The sequence below is a fragment of the Somniosus microcephalus genome, chromosome 15, assembly GCF_052327205.1.
Source record: "Somniosus microcephalus isolate GS21.2 chromosome 15, FLI_Smic_1.0, whole genome shotgun sequence".
Classification (NCBI taxonomy): Eukaryota; Metazoa; Chordata; class Chondrichthyes; order Squaliformes; family Somniosidae; genus Somniosus; species Somniosus microcephalus.
The window spans coordinates 83,984,449-84,000,053 of NC_141001.1; positions in this window are offsets into that span (position 1 = coordinate 83,984,449).

Below are 15,605 nucleotides of genomic sequence, written 5' to 3' on the forward strand. Positions count from 1 at the left end.
AGTCCCGTTCCAAACTGACAGTACCTTGCCAGCTTATGCAATTCCATTAAATATTCAGCATTGCTTTCATCCTTCAGCTGCCTTCTGCTGTAAAATTTAAATCGTTCCGCTAGCATCAGCGACGTGGGGTTTAGATGATTTTTCAGGACAGTAACAATCTCCTCGAACGTCTTATCCGTCGGTTCATCTGGTGATAAAAGGTGTTTCAATTGCCCGTATGTCTTTGCCCCCATTAAGTTTAATAAAGTTAGTGCTTTCTCTGCATCTGGGATTTTATTTGCTTTACAATAATTTTGTATGCATTCTACATACATGGCCCAATCTTCGATGTCGCTATCAAAGGTATTAATGTTCCCATGTTTAGGCATCATTGCAATTTATTTTATCCCAAGATGGCGGCTTCCCGCTCTTGTCTTCGTCCTCCGCCTACAAAATGGCGGTTTTCCCACGCTTGGTGGTTTTCACCCACTGGCTGCAATGGCGTTTGGCGTGCCCCTGCTGCTCCCCTTTCCCAGCGGTTAGTAACTCCCCCGACGCTGTCTCCGCTTCACCGCGGCTCCCTCGGGCATTCACGCTTCCCCGATGTCGCGCCTCGCAGCCCTTCTTGCAGCCCGGTTATTAGCACCGGCTGCGTTCGCCTTCACCGCGGCTCTCGCGCCTTCAGTCGCCCCAGACGCTGCGCCTTTTTGGCCCGAATGCGGCCCGGCCCTTATCTCCGGTCGCGATCGATCTCACCGCCCTTATTCCTCCGTCTTCCTCCCCCCGTCTGTACAGCCAACGCGGCTGACTTTCTGCTCGTGTCGCTGACCGGCTTACCCACCACCGAGGTAGAAAGAAGATAGCTGACTGCCGCTGATGGAGGCTTCGAGTTCAGGATGTCTTCTGCACGCCGGGTTCTCGATGCCTGCCATGCGACGTGTCTTCCAGCAGGGTGATGAGGGTGGATGCCTCTCTTCGACGCCCGTTCTGTGGACGAAGCCGCCGTGGATATAAACTGCCGCAGGGTAAGAATCGGACTCGTCGCCACTGTTAAGTCTGTGTGTTCCAGTTGTATTAAGATTAATTACTGACACAGACTACAAGAATAAAGTTCAACAGGTCTTTACTAGTTGGAGGTCAGGACTATACTAAATACAATATCACTACACAGTACTTATATACTGGCGGTCACCACCGGTATTACGTATACAGCAGCCAGAGAAAGTAGTACATCTCTTAAGGTGGAACAGGCTTAAGTTCTCTTAAGGTGGAACAGGTTACATACACCACACCATCCCTCCTTGAATGGAAGTCTATGAGCCTCTACGATCTATTGCCACAGCTAGCATATGCTCATGTGACTGATGCATTTGCTGCTCCATGCAGGTGACCATCCTTTCCATGGAACAGCACATCGTCATCGCCTGTGATATGGTGCTGCTCATGTTGGAGATGGACTCCTCCATTCTCTGAACATTTGCAAACATCGCGGCTGCAAAGGATGCTGGAACCTCATGCAGTTGTTGCTGCCTCTCCAGGATCACCCTCTTTCTCAATGGTCCCCGAGGCTCAGCGTCTGCATATAGCTCAGCAGAGCTTGGAGCATCCTGCACCCTCCGGCGAGGAGTCTCCACTGCTCTCCCGGCCAACACTACCGGCCCTTGCTCACTTGTGAATTTTGAGACACCAGGTGACAACTCTACTCTATGGCACAAAGGAAATACCGAGGTCTGCGTATCTGCACTGGTGCTGGGTGCGCTTGGGTCTGCTGATGCTGCACCCTCAGAGGCTGGAGACTGTAAGATTCGAAATTTTCAGCAATAATCACGCAAGAAAACAGGATAAAATAAGACAGTTTATTGACCAAAGTAAGCTTGCACAGAAAAACCTTTGATAAAAGGGCATACAAAATGGCCGCCGGGCCTCATGATCAGTTTTCTGGACCGTTTGATTTCTGTTACTGCAAGCCAGACAGGCTTGCGGATTGAAGACAGTAAGCTCGCGAAAGCCAGTATCTGGGAACCGAAACTCAGGGAAACAGCATACATATTCAATGGATTCTAAGTACAGGATGGGGCCCATCAAGATATGGGCGGACAATGCAAAAACACTTATACCCATTTATTGTACAAAGGAGAAACCGTTTAACAGCCATCAAGGAAAATCTCCGGACCGATCAATATGCGAACCGAGTCGCGATGACAATGTAAAAGACATTAAAAGACATTATCGGCCAGGAAGGCCAGTTAAGTTATCACCGGCTCCCGTTACAAGACAAAGCGCCCCTGCAGAGATTTCTGCCCGCCAAAATTAATACAAAGACAGGACTATGATTTGGCGGGAGATAAGACTGTCCCAAAAGAGTATAACTATGGATTGAAAGTCCATCAAAAGTTACGGAGCGAATCGGAGAACGATCGGAGTCATCGATGGAACGAACGAAGGACGGACGGTGACACCGATCCAGGATCGGCGCCTCTTCTACCTCGGTAGCTTTGGAATCGATGAAGACGCTTCGGACGGACAATTTCGGCGAAAAGACAACGTGGTCGGTGTCCAGCCAGACAAGGCTCGGTGACGACGAGGGTGGCCCGGGTACTGGGGTCGGGAGATCATCGACGACCCAGGCCAAAGGAGAAGACACCCTCAGGAAAACCGCCGATCCAGGCCGGAGAGAAAGGACATTCCGGGCCTGACACTTCCGCGTCTCAACATCCCATTGGGTTGTTGTTCTGCTCCATAAACAAAAATCGACAACAGACTTAGGTGATCTTCAACCTTGACGAGCGCTCATCGAGGCTGTGTCTACCCCGCCGCCTCGAGAGAGAGAGAATATCGACTGCGCCAGAAGTTTCCAAATCCACGTGACGACGGAAAGCGGTGCCAAAAGGCTGCGAACCCCCTTTTTCGCGATTTTGAGAGTGGTGAGCATGATCCCAAGTTCCTCAGGTCGAAACTTAGTTTAGGTATAGGGGAGGGAGTTAAGGGTAATCGAAATGTGTTTTCCCTTTTTCGATGTGCCGTGTGTTCCCCATTTCCATAGAGTCAAGTTCATAAATTTGTGCATGATTGTAGTTACTTTAATCTGTGCCTATGACATGTATTTTGTAATGCTTCAAACTGTTTAAAATAAAAGCAGCCATTTCGTGCTATTCAACCTGGTCTATTGAGTCCTTTCTCTGCACTACAGTTCTCTGCATCTAAGTCCAAGGTCTAGAACCGTAGGGGGAGTGGGTCGAACCACTCAAGGGTAATTATTGCACAAAGCCTGGCAGGAGACCAGAACGAGCAAGAGAAACCCCCTACAAGACTCCTCCTGAGGAGTCGTCTTCCTTCTCCCGTTGGACAGTGGTGGGTGGGGGGGATGTTGGTGCAGTTGATGAACCTGTTGGAGAGTAAAGAAATTAATTAGAAGTGCTATAATAAGAATGGGTAATGTTACCATTATGCACTTGATGACATTTCACTGGCTGCTGACCTCAGTCAGGATATGAGTGACTGCTGTATGCCATGTGGTTGTATGAGATGTGATTCTGTCACCAGGTTGCTGGGATGTCCCCCTTTCTCCATTTCGCATCACCAGCGTCACTCGAGCTCCCGAAATCTCCAGAGCCCTTTCCTCTGCTGCTGCTTGGTGTGCGAAGACTGGAGGGCCACCTCCGGTTCTCTCCCTCTCTCATTGTGAGCTTTTTTCTCCTGCAAGGAGGGAAAGAAGGGAAGTTTGAGTGAGAGTGATGGAATGAGTGTAAGGAATGGATGGGTTACATCTGTAGAGGGAGATTATGAGGGAGTGGGGTGCCAATGCCAAATGGCCTGCTTCTATGGTGTTACTTGATATGATTGCATTCGGGTGAGGATGAGTGTGAGATGTGGTTAGTCAGATGGGGATGTGGGGAAGTACATAGAGAGGGATGGGTGGAAGTGCAAGGTATGTTGGTGTGAGTAATGATGTGCAGGATTAGGCTTGGGAAGGAAGAGTGATGGGGATGTGGTAACAGGCACAGCAGGATGAAGGTGTGTGCCGGGCTGAGCGATCGTGGCGGCACCCTGAAGAAAAAAGGGGAAGGCGGCAGGTGTGTAAGATTCGCAAAATTGAATATTGTATTATAAGGGTCGAATGGCAGAAGAGGCCATGATTTTAAAGACTGTTTTAAAAGAAGCCCAGAAAAAGGGGCATTCAAAATGGCCGCCAGACCCCGTGACCAACCTATTGGGACATTTTAAAATGGTTCCTGCAGTCCTCAGACAGCTTTGTGGATTCAGCCCAAAGTAAGTTCTGGAAGCCGTTTCTGAGAAAACGAAACCAGACATGAACACATATACATATGCATTGGATGCAGATCCAACCAGATCAGCCTGTAGATAAAGGCCATCTAAATGTTTACCCAGACAAAGGAAAACAGCTACACATTCATGAGAGGAGCATCAAGGACCCGTTAAGGACATCACCAGGACATTAAAAACAATGAATGTCATTCCAGACCAGAGATGGCCCTTTACCGGCCATCCCGAATGTACTTTAAATATAATAACTACCCCGTTGTGCAACCAGCCCGCCAAAATTAAAACAAAAGACTAACCTGATTTAGCAGGAGATAATGTCTCGATTGAGAAGTATAACTGGGAGACACCCAGGGTAGAGAAGGAGAGGAGAGAAAACACGTAGCTTCTTGAACTTGACAGAGAGGTGCTGCTTTGAGGAGATCAGCGTGGCTCCATCATCGGAGAGGAAGAAGAAGAAAACAAGGCAGCCATCAAGAAGGTAGCCCAGATCCTGGCCCGGGGTAATCGTCGGGAGATCATCGACCAACCCCGGACTGTTGAAGAGACAATAAAAACCTACAGAAGAAACCTTTTAAAATGGGGGCCAGCCCGAGGCTCCTCTAACCGGGGTCGAGCAGACGATCCCCGACCCCGCCGACATCCAGGCCAGCCGGCATCCAGCCGTCCCCGACCTCCACCTCAGGAGAGAGGTGTGGCGCAGCTCGCTGGGGCTCCACGAACCACGTGGAGACAGGACACCTGAAAGGATCAAAACACAAGACTTCAAAACTCTATACGTTTCCAATTGGGCTGGTGAGCATGTTTCTGGCCCTTCACAATCAGATCTAGATAGGATTAAGGGGGTGGGCATTTTGGGTATAATTAACATGAGTTGTTGTCCCTCGATGTTCCTTGTGTTTCCCCATTTCTTGATGACTCTTGTAAAGTATAAAATGCCTGTATCCATTGTAGCTAGTACTGTATTGTTATGATTTGTTTTTCCCTCCCATGTACCCTCTTATTTGCTTGCATTTGATTTGTTTTTCCTTATGCAATAAAATATCATTTCATTTTCATTAAACCTGGTCTATAAGAGTATTCTCTACATTGTAGTTCCTGCACCTAAGTCCAGTGTCTAGAATCTAAGGGGCGAGTGGGTCGAACCACTCATGGTTTTACTGTGCAAAAGTGAGAGAGAGAGAGAGAGAGAGGCCTCTGAGAGAGAGAAACCTCTGCGATCTGCGAATCTCTAGAGAGAGAGAAAACCCCTTACAGGTGTTGGCATTCGGCCAAAAGAAAATGACAGCCCAACACCTGCCCTTATAGTGCCGCTGCGGCTGCAAAAACGGCACCCTGACCCTGTTGGACATATTGTCCGGCGATACGTCAGAGGGTGCAACACAAGCTTGCGACTGAGGCATGAGCAGGGCGCTGTGCACGGCGATGATGTCATCGCCGGCGATGCTGTCATCGCCGGCGATGCAGCACCATGGGGCACTATTGGCTACCGCCGCCACTAACCTCCTGCTGAATTTCGCGGGAGGCGCTAGCGACGCTGCACCCAGGCGCTAGGGGATTTGCTGGGGGTGCTAACGAGAGGCACAAATCAACCCAATTTCTCCCCCTTTCTAACTTGTCAGTATTAGCCTTGGCTCAGTGTCACCACGCTTATCTCCTGATCAGATAGCTTTGGGTTCAAACCCCACTCCAGAGACTTGAGCACGTTGTCCGGGCAGGCATTTCAGTGCATTACTGAGGGAATGCTCCACTATTTAAGTTGTTGTCTATTGGATGATGTTTTAAACCGAGGCCCTCTCAGTTTATTATAAAGACCCTATGGCTGGCACTACTTAAAGAACAAGGGAGTTCTCCCAGTGTCCTGAACAACACCATCAACAACAGATAATCTGGTTATTATCTCACAGCTGTTTGTGAGACCTATATAAATGCAATTTCTTTCTTTCTCTCTTTCTCACTAAATTCTAGACTAGATAAGATTAAAAATCACCTATCATTAAAGTTCATTGTTATTTGTGTCCAAAAGAACAAAATTATTAATATCAGGCAATGTAACAAGTTTACTGCACTTTATCAATGCTCAGAGGATGCAAACTGTTTTTTTTTCTCAAGAAGAGATGTTGCAATGTTTAAGTTGTTGAGATAGCCTCACTCTGCATGTAAAAAATTGTGATTTAGGGCAGAACCGCGCATGGCTTTTGCTCCTCCAAACTTGGGCTCTAATAATCCAACTCCATCCAAGTACCAGGTCAGATGTTGTCCCACGCACTCCTTCTCACTGCAGCAACAACTTTGAGCCTCACACTCTGGTTTCTCCTACCTTTGGGCATGGATACCCTGCTCCCTCCCAACTGCAGGGTTGCCCAACAACCTCCCGGATGAGTTCTGACTTCTTCCTTAGGCACTCTGTCACTGACTCTGGCATTGTCCATAATCTCAATCCAAGTCCTTAGTTACAGTTTCACCAACATGTGCTGTCATAGCTCACCACCAATACCATTAGGGACGCAGATCTATATCTAGTGCAATAGCAACAAAGAGAGCATCCAGCCTGATGTACAGCTATATTCTAGCCTAAGCTCTGGCCCCCAATCCCTACCTGCCTGAGTCTGCCTTAGACATTCCTTCTTTCCGGATTCAGGTTCAGGCCATCCTGTTCGATTCCAACTTCCACCATTTCTAGGGATAAATAATAACATTTTTGCTTCTATCAGAGCCCTAAATCTCACTCCAGGGCTTTATGTGAGGTAAAGGAAAAGAAAAGTATAATGAAATATACAGAAATAAATAGAGAAAAGAGAGAAAAACTGTATGAGAGTTAGAGAGTGGAAGATATAAAGAGGAAGCAGAGGGAAGTGCAGAAGGAGGGACAGGAAAAGTGTTAGGAAAAAGGCAGAGTCAGAGATATACAAAGGCGAAGGGAAAGTGTATGAGATGCATAGGGATGGAGAGAGAGAAAAATAGGGAGACAGAAAGAGTTAAAACAAATAAAAATACAGAAAGAGAGAGCAAGATAATGAATTAGGAAGTGGGAAAGAGACGGGAATAGAGCATGACAGGAAAAGAGAGATCAAAGTGTGTTTTTTATTTTTGTCCATCAGGGATGCCATGGGGATCAACTGTTAATGATAAAAGTGATGATTTTCATCAGTGAGGTAATATTTGTGAGAAATATGAAATAGCATGTTAAAGTATTAAAAACACACGTATTAACAGTCCTGATGCTGAAGAAGACTTTGCTACTTGTTTGCCTTTAGGATGATGAAATCACATGATTCTTTATTTTGGAAACCAATCCCAAGCATTATGTAGTGGTGTCACTCTTCCTGGAGCAACTGTTTGTAAGGTTCTCAAAATTCCAACATTCCCCGAAGTTATTAATCAAAAGGGACCCTGGATGGACTTGATTTTAAAACCAGGGTACCCAAAATGGCTGCGGTAAACCTGGTGACCAGGCCAAATGGGATTATAAAACAAAGGTTCTGCAAAACAAGCAGGTCAAGGAGTTCAAGTTTTAAACTAATTAAAGACTTTGTAAGGACTGATAAAATGAACAAAAGACTGTACATTCCAGTCATTAAGTTGGAATGGGCTCCATCAAGCCATTAGGCTTTCTGCATTTTAAATCGGGAACCGCTCACCAGAGACATTAAGCCTGAATGGGAGCAATTCACAACTTGTCTTTAACAATGGCCAGGGTTTCGAGGCTACTTTAGACATAATGACTATCACTCTACAGGTCATTTTTATAAACATTTTTAAACATTTAAACGAGCTCACCCAAATCAGACAAAGGACTGAACTGATTTGCCACGCAGATAAGAACTCCCGATGGGGGTATAACTATGGGCCCATCAGGAAGCCACACTCTCTCTCTTGCCTCTTCCCTCCTGCCTCCTGCCTCTCAACTCGCTGCCAGATTACAACCAGGACGGGTTGTATGAAGAAGACTGCGTGGGGCTTCGAATAAACGGGCCCTCAGTCCAGCTCATTCAACCCAACAGGATCAACCAAGGAAGAACATCAACTGAAGAAAAGCCCATCCTGCAAGGTAAAATACCCAGGCAGAGACTTTAATATTGGGGTATTTTACCTGGATGGCACCCTTGCAGCGCACTGGAACCACGTGACATCGGCAGGCCCAGAGTGCACAAGGAGTGAACCCAAAACCTTCAGCTGTTTTTTTTTAAACGTAACAAGTTCTTGGATTGGTGAGCATGAAGTTCTGGCCCCTCATAGTCTAATCTAGTTAGGTATAGTGGGTGGGAATTAAGGGGATTGCTAATATAGTTGTTTTCCCTCGATTGTGCTGTGTGTTCCCCATTCCCTTTAAGTATAAGCATTTTATGTCTGTAGTGTGCTGCACCAGTAATTTTCTCATGCAAGATCGTTATAATTTTTCAGTTCAATAAAATCTTGGTTCTTTTACACCAAACCACTTGTCCACTCAATTTTCTGTATCGCTGCCTGTATCTAAGTCCGGTGTCCAGAACCCAGGGGGCGAGCGATTCGAACCGCTCAAAGAAGGTAGTCAGGGGCAAAGCTGACTGACCAAACACACCTGTGCAAACCCCCTACAGTTACATCTTAAATTTTATTAACCTCCTCCTCCGATATCACCAAGAGTGCAGTAGCTTACAAACCATCCTCACAGCTGGTGCACTCCTGACAGCGTCTTCATTTGGGAATGTATTTCATCATTTCATTATTCCCAGTTTGTCTCCGAGATAGAAAATACATGGCTATTTACGGATTAATTAACAATGAATGATTTGCCATGTTTAATGATAAATATGTTTAGAATTATTTGTAAAATGAAATATGTGCAGATCTTCCCCAAGGTTTGTTCACAAAGCTCGGTAAATTAGGTCATCGTGTAATATTTCATTTTTATAGAATTTTTATTCACTTTTGATTGAAGCCTCCACTCCAGGCTTTAAGAGAGTATTTCTTTGTTTATTGTCTCTGTGGATGTTTACATGTTCAGTAAATCCAAGCTCAATTCAATGGTATCTTAATTACAATGTGATTAAATTTCAATGTATTATTTGGTGGCAATTAGAGCTTCTTAAGTAGTTGTACATGAGCCCTGCTCCTAGACCCAGAAGATCACTTGTATGCACTTGCCTCAGTCAGATGACAGTTCTCATTTCTCTGCAGAGCCATTAGATGGAGTGTCACATAGAGGTGAAGCATTTGTACCAATTGCTCCTACCATAGAAGTATAGACCAGCACGATTTCATAGAAAAGTTAACAGCGTAGACTTACCCACCTTTCCAATTGGAGAATGATTCTACTACACTGTGAGGAGATAGGTCAGAAAATGTTTTCGACGAATCTAAGTGGTGGCCCAGCAGCTCTAATAGTACAAAATTAGTACAGCGGGATAGTCTGCACTCAATCACCTGTTGAAGGACCCCTGTACAAAATTTGTTCCGGATGTGCGGGGCAGGCACCTGGCCAGGCATGCTCAGGATTCGTCAGCGGCCACCGTGACCACAGATAATTAATTTTTTAAATTTTTTAACAATAAACCTTTCTGTAGAGCCAGGAGGAGCAGGAGTATCCATCCCCCCCCCCTCCCACAACCCGACCTGACTGCACATTCCTGGCGATCAGCCCCGTACCACTCCTCCACCACCCACCCCCTCCACCTGATCCAAACCCAGGAACTTACCATTCGGCTGATGTTTATTTTTCTCGCCCCAAATATGTAAATGAGGCTTGAGGCTCAATTTTGGGGTGGCCTCGAGCCACACTGTTTTGGATGGCGCGCGTCGCTCGCCAGGGCCGTGTCTGGGCCCGAAAGCAGGCCCAAATTAATTTCTGCCCCATAGACTCCAAATCGCAGATATTGAATGCAAATCAAATATAAGTTACATTTCGCTAACTTTAAATGGGTACGTTTTGCCAAATCATATCCAGGTGGTCAGATATAGTGCTGGGCCATTACAAGGTGTTCCATCTGGGACTCATAGAGAGAGGCAAACAAGTGAGTGGACCAGTTCAAACCTATAAACTGCAATTTTGCAGCATGGACAATGACTCTGCAGAAGATTAAAAAAGAATTAAAAGGGTATGGGGAAAGGAAAGAGGAATGGGACTACATGGACTGTTGTTTCAGAGAGCTGACACAGGCGTGATGGGCCAAATGGCCTTCTTTTGTACAATTAAACTCCATAGAGCTGATTAAAACTTTCAGCAGTGGTGGGATCGGCTGCCCATTAAACACCCAAACATTTTCCTTCCAATTAATGTCAATGGATAGGAAAATTGGCCAGAATGTATGATGAACGACCGATCTGCTGCCACCCGTTTACCATCACCACTGAAAGTTAAAATCAGCCCTTATGGATCTATTCTATGATTACAATAAAGTGCATCTTTACATAGGATTACATAGGATATACGGCACAGAAACAGGCCATTTGGCCCAACCAGTCCATGCCGGCATTTATGCTCCACTCGCGCCTCCTCCCGTCTTTCCTCATCTAACTCTATCAGCATAACCCTCTATTCCCTTCTCCCTCATATGCTTATCTAACCAGCCCTTAAATGCATCTATACTATTCGCTTCAACCACTCCCTGTGGTAGCGAGTTCCACATTCTCACCACTCTCTGGGTAAAGAAGTTTCTTCTGAATTCCCTATTGGATTTCTTGATGACTATCTTATATTGATGGCCTCTTGTTATGCTCTTCCCCACAAGTGGAAACATCCTCTATCAAAACCTTTCAGAACTTTAAAGACCTCAATTGGGTCACCTCTCAGCCTTCTTTTTTCAAGCGAAAAGAGACCCAGCCTGTTCATCCTTTCCTGATAGGTATACCCTCGCATTTCTGGTATCATCCTTGTAAATCTTCTCTGCACCCTCTCCAGTGCCTCTATATCGTTCTATAAATCTTGTTTTCATGGCTGAAAAGTGCAATCTGCAGGAAGAGGGGTTTACAATGGGAACATAACTTTTAGAAAAAGAAAGGTTGCAACATTTTAAGAAATAAAAGACAGTGTCCAAAAAGGAGCATAAACTTTAACAAATCCATTTTTCAGTTGGGAGAAGTCCTCAGCAGAGCTGTACAACTTCATTTACAGAGCAGTCAGGCATAGTAATTATAGTCTAACGAGGCACAGTGGACATTTTTGGAGAAAAATAACACATCGTGTGATTTAATTCACTGAATATTTACTTGTACGTATGCCTTCTTGCTAAGTAGCTGCTTGATTCCGTGACCAGTTGCACCAAGTGTTGCAAGTTACGTAAAAGAATTATACAGTATTTGCTTCATCGACTTTCAAGTCCAATCATCCAGCACAAATGCCCAGGGTCTCCCCAGGTCATTGTTGTACTTACAAATTACATTTTGGGTTTTTATTTTGTACTATAAACAACATATTCAATCAAACTGACATGTATTTTTGTTAAACTGCAACCTCGATAAATGCTACGCATCACATCACTGGAATTTGTCTTTTTTTACTAAAATAGGCATTTACAAGTAACAGACGCCAATTCGGCCATATTGAATTTTTTATGTTTTTATGCATCAAGTCGGAATTCTGCAGCGTTAAGTTCACTGATGGGTTCTTAAGGGTAGTGTGGAAATAAAATGGTTAAAAAATTAATAAAAATGTATGTGGGATGCTCCAAACACAATTTAAAATGGTTATTGTGGGTTACGTGAGGCAATTAAAAAATTTTCAAAAAGCCACCATATCAGAAATATATCAGTGGGATTCTTTCCTTAAAGGCACACACTAATTATATATTATCAGCAGTATTTTATTAGGTATGTTAGCGTATAAGATGACTTTTAATGCATATTTCCCTCAAGTGGAGCAAACTACATTATTGCTTAAAGTAAATCCGAACTTAACAGCATTTATTATACAATTTACCAAGTAATTAATATATTATTAGAGATCAGTGGCCTAGAAATAAGATTGCATTCCAATTGGATTGCGATCCCAGTGCAATGCATGTTACACATGCCTGATTAGGCCAGCGGCAGGACCACAACAAATTGGCCAGTCAATTAGGATAGAACCAACAAGATGCAAGTGCCAACCATGGCCCCAGAGGCAACTCGCCAGTCACCGGTGTGGGGCAGCAAGAGTCTGGGGGGAAGGAAGCCAGGCAATTACTATCTCCAGCAATAGAAGGCAAAACCTTAACTCTCAAAAAGGGGTGGGTTGGGGTTGGGTGAAATGTTAAAACCTTAAAAATATCAAATCTGATTCCAACCCGCCCACTTCCAGGTTTAATGGGGGCGGGACAATTGGCGAGCAGCGAACCCACTCCCAGGAGGTGGGTTGGCCAATTAAATATTTTAATAAGGGTGGCAGCCTCTGATTTAACCTGCTTTGCATGTTTAACTTTGGCCAGCCAAGTTTCCCAGGCCTCGGGAAACCTGGCAGCTGATAGGAGGTGAGGACAGCTTTTGGGAGAAGGTAAATACTTCCCCCCTGCCCCCCAAGCTCCCCCCCCCATCAAACTGCCTGTCCCCCATACATCTGCCTGCCCCCCAGGTCGGGGATTGGACCACCCCAAGGGTTGAGGATCGGACCATCCCCGGGATCGGAACTCCCCCCTCCACCGGGGTCGCACCACCCGCTGGGGTCAGAGATCGGACCCTCCGCTCACACACTCCCACTAGCAGCAGCAGGTGACTTACCTGTGGCTGCGGCCTGCACTGGAGTGCTCCCCACCCAACTGGAAGCCAAGCCTGTCAATCAGGCTGACCTCTGGGTGGGGAACCTGTCAAACCAAAACTACGCACGGCATGTGGGGAAACCTGAACTTTCGGGTTTCCCAAGAGAAACTCTGCCGCCCCTCCCAAACTGCCTAAGCAGCTTGCCCCTGTCAAGATTCAGCCCAGAGAGCCCAACCATCTTCCCTTGGCTTTCAATAGCTCATAGGAACATAGGAACAAGAGGAGGCCATTGAGCCCCTCGAGCCTGTTCTGCCATTCAATGAGATCATGGCTGATCTGTGACCTAACTCCATATACCCGCCTTTGGCCCACATCCATTAATACCTTTGGTTAACAAAGTCATCAACACCTTCTCAGGATAATTAGGGATGGGCAATAAATGCCAGCCTTGCTAGCAATGCCCACATCCCAGGAATAGCTATATTTTAATTACATTATACTTTTGTCTAGTATAATTGGATATTATTGTGAATTCAGCAAATAATTCTAGGAGCAAGGTTGAGGTTCAGTTTGGACCACATCTTTGGTAAAACATCACTGAGAATAGGGGGAGAAACACACATCTCACAATAACGCTTACGGTACATATTTACAATTTTGAAAGCTGCAATTTTAACTATGGATCCATCACGTGTCAGTGTTTAAACATTTAGCATTGTTAATGTATATTGAAGATTTAATTTAAACACCAAAGCTAATCATGATTTTTTTTGCAACAGCAATAATCTTGGAAGTTGCTTTTTTCTGAGCATTGCGATTTAAAAAAAATAACATTATTTGGTTGACTCAGCATTCAACTGTGTCTACCAACAAATTCTCCCAGGTGAGTCCCTGTGAGCACGTTTGAAGAGATTATTGAATTTTTGCTTACTTTTATCCCCCAATTCAAATTTCAATGATCTTGGTAAAACAACTTTCATTACTCCATTTTGTTTGATCGTTATGACTGGCATTAAGTTTTACCCCAGCATATCTGCCAGATCTTGCAGTCCTGATAGAAACATAGAAGATAGGGCAGCACGGTGGCATAGTGGTTAGCACTGTTGCCTCACAGCGCCAGGGACCCGGGTTCGAATCCGGCCTCGGGTGACTGTCTGTGTGGAGTTTGCACATTCTCCCCGTGTTTGCGTGGGTTTCCTCCGGGTGCTCTGGTTTCCTCCCACAGTCCAAAGATGTGCGGGTTAGGATGATTGGCTATGATAAATTGACCCTTAGTGTTAGGGGGATTAAATACGTGGGGTTACGGGGATAGGGTGGGATATGTGTTGGTGTAGGGGTTACGGGGATCGGGTGGGATATGTGTCGGTGCAGGCTCGATGGGCCGAAATGGCCTCTATCTGCACTGTGGGGTTTCTGTGATTCTGTGATAGGAGCAGGAGTAGGTTGATCATCCAAATTCAGTACCCTGTCCCTGCCTTCTCCCCATATCCCTTGATCCCTTTAGCCTTCAGAAATATATCTAACTCCTTCTTGAATATATTTAATGAATTGGCCTCAACTGCGTTCTGTGGTAGAGAATTCCACAGGTTCACCACTCTCTGGGTGAAGAAATTCCTCCTCATCTCTGTCCTAAATGGCTTACCCCTTATCTTTAGACTGTGACCCCTGGTTCTGGACTCCCCTGCCATTGGGAACATCATTCCTGATGATGTCTCTCCCATTATCCTCAAGATGTGTGGCTCTGAAATTTCCCATGTTCTGTCATTTCTTCAAGTCCTCTGTCAGTTCAGATGTTAGCTACCTCCTCCATGATCTGATGAAAGGTCATCAACCTGAAATGTTAACTCTGTTTCTCTCTCTGCAGATGCTGCCTGATCTGCCAAGTATTTCCAGCATTTTCTGCTTTAATTTCAGATTTCCAGCATCATAAGTATTTTGTTTTTGTCCTCCATGTTCTTCCCTGTTTCTCCTAACTAGCTTTCACTGCATACCCCTCCATTTTGGAAGGTTTTTTTGTGCATCTTTCCCATCCCTTAGTTAGATATTTTTAGTCCATTTTAAATGCCTTTTCACTGTCTCACTGAGGTGATGTTTGTGTATCCAGCAGATTTCTCCTTTTAACAAAAGATAACAGTCTCCATGGCCGCGATTTCGCCTACCTAGGCAGGTTCAAGGCAGGAGAGGTCGGTGGTGTAGGCGACCCCGCTGCTGCGGGATCACATTAGTAAAATCGAATCTTGCCGTTAGGCCCATCCTGCGCGTTTCACGGCCTTATTAAAAGGTGCGGGTCTGGCGATGTCACCAGATGATGCAATTATTGCTGGTTTATTTAAAGGGGCCATGGCCCCAGTTACTGTCAGTTGCAAATTGATAGCATTCAGTTCTGTCAGTGTTTGAGTCTCTGCACTATGAGCTTGCAACGCCAATGACCAGCACCTCGCTTCACAGATGAGTCCCTCCATCATCTTGTGGAGGGAGTGAGAACATGTAAGGAGGTTCTCTTCCCTGCGGACGGCAGGAAGAGTGTAAGATCCGCAAAATTAATATTGTACTATAAGGGTCCTTTGGCAGAAGAGGCCTTGATTTTAAAAGACTGTTTTAAAAGAAGCCCAGAAAAAGGGGCATATAAAATGACCGCCAGACCCCATGACCGACTTATTGGGACACTTTAAAATGGTTCCTGTAGTCCCCAG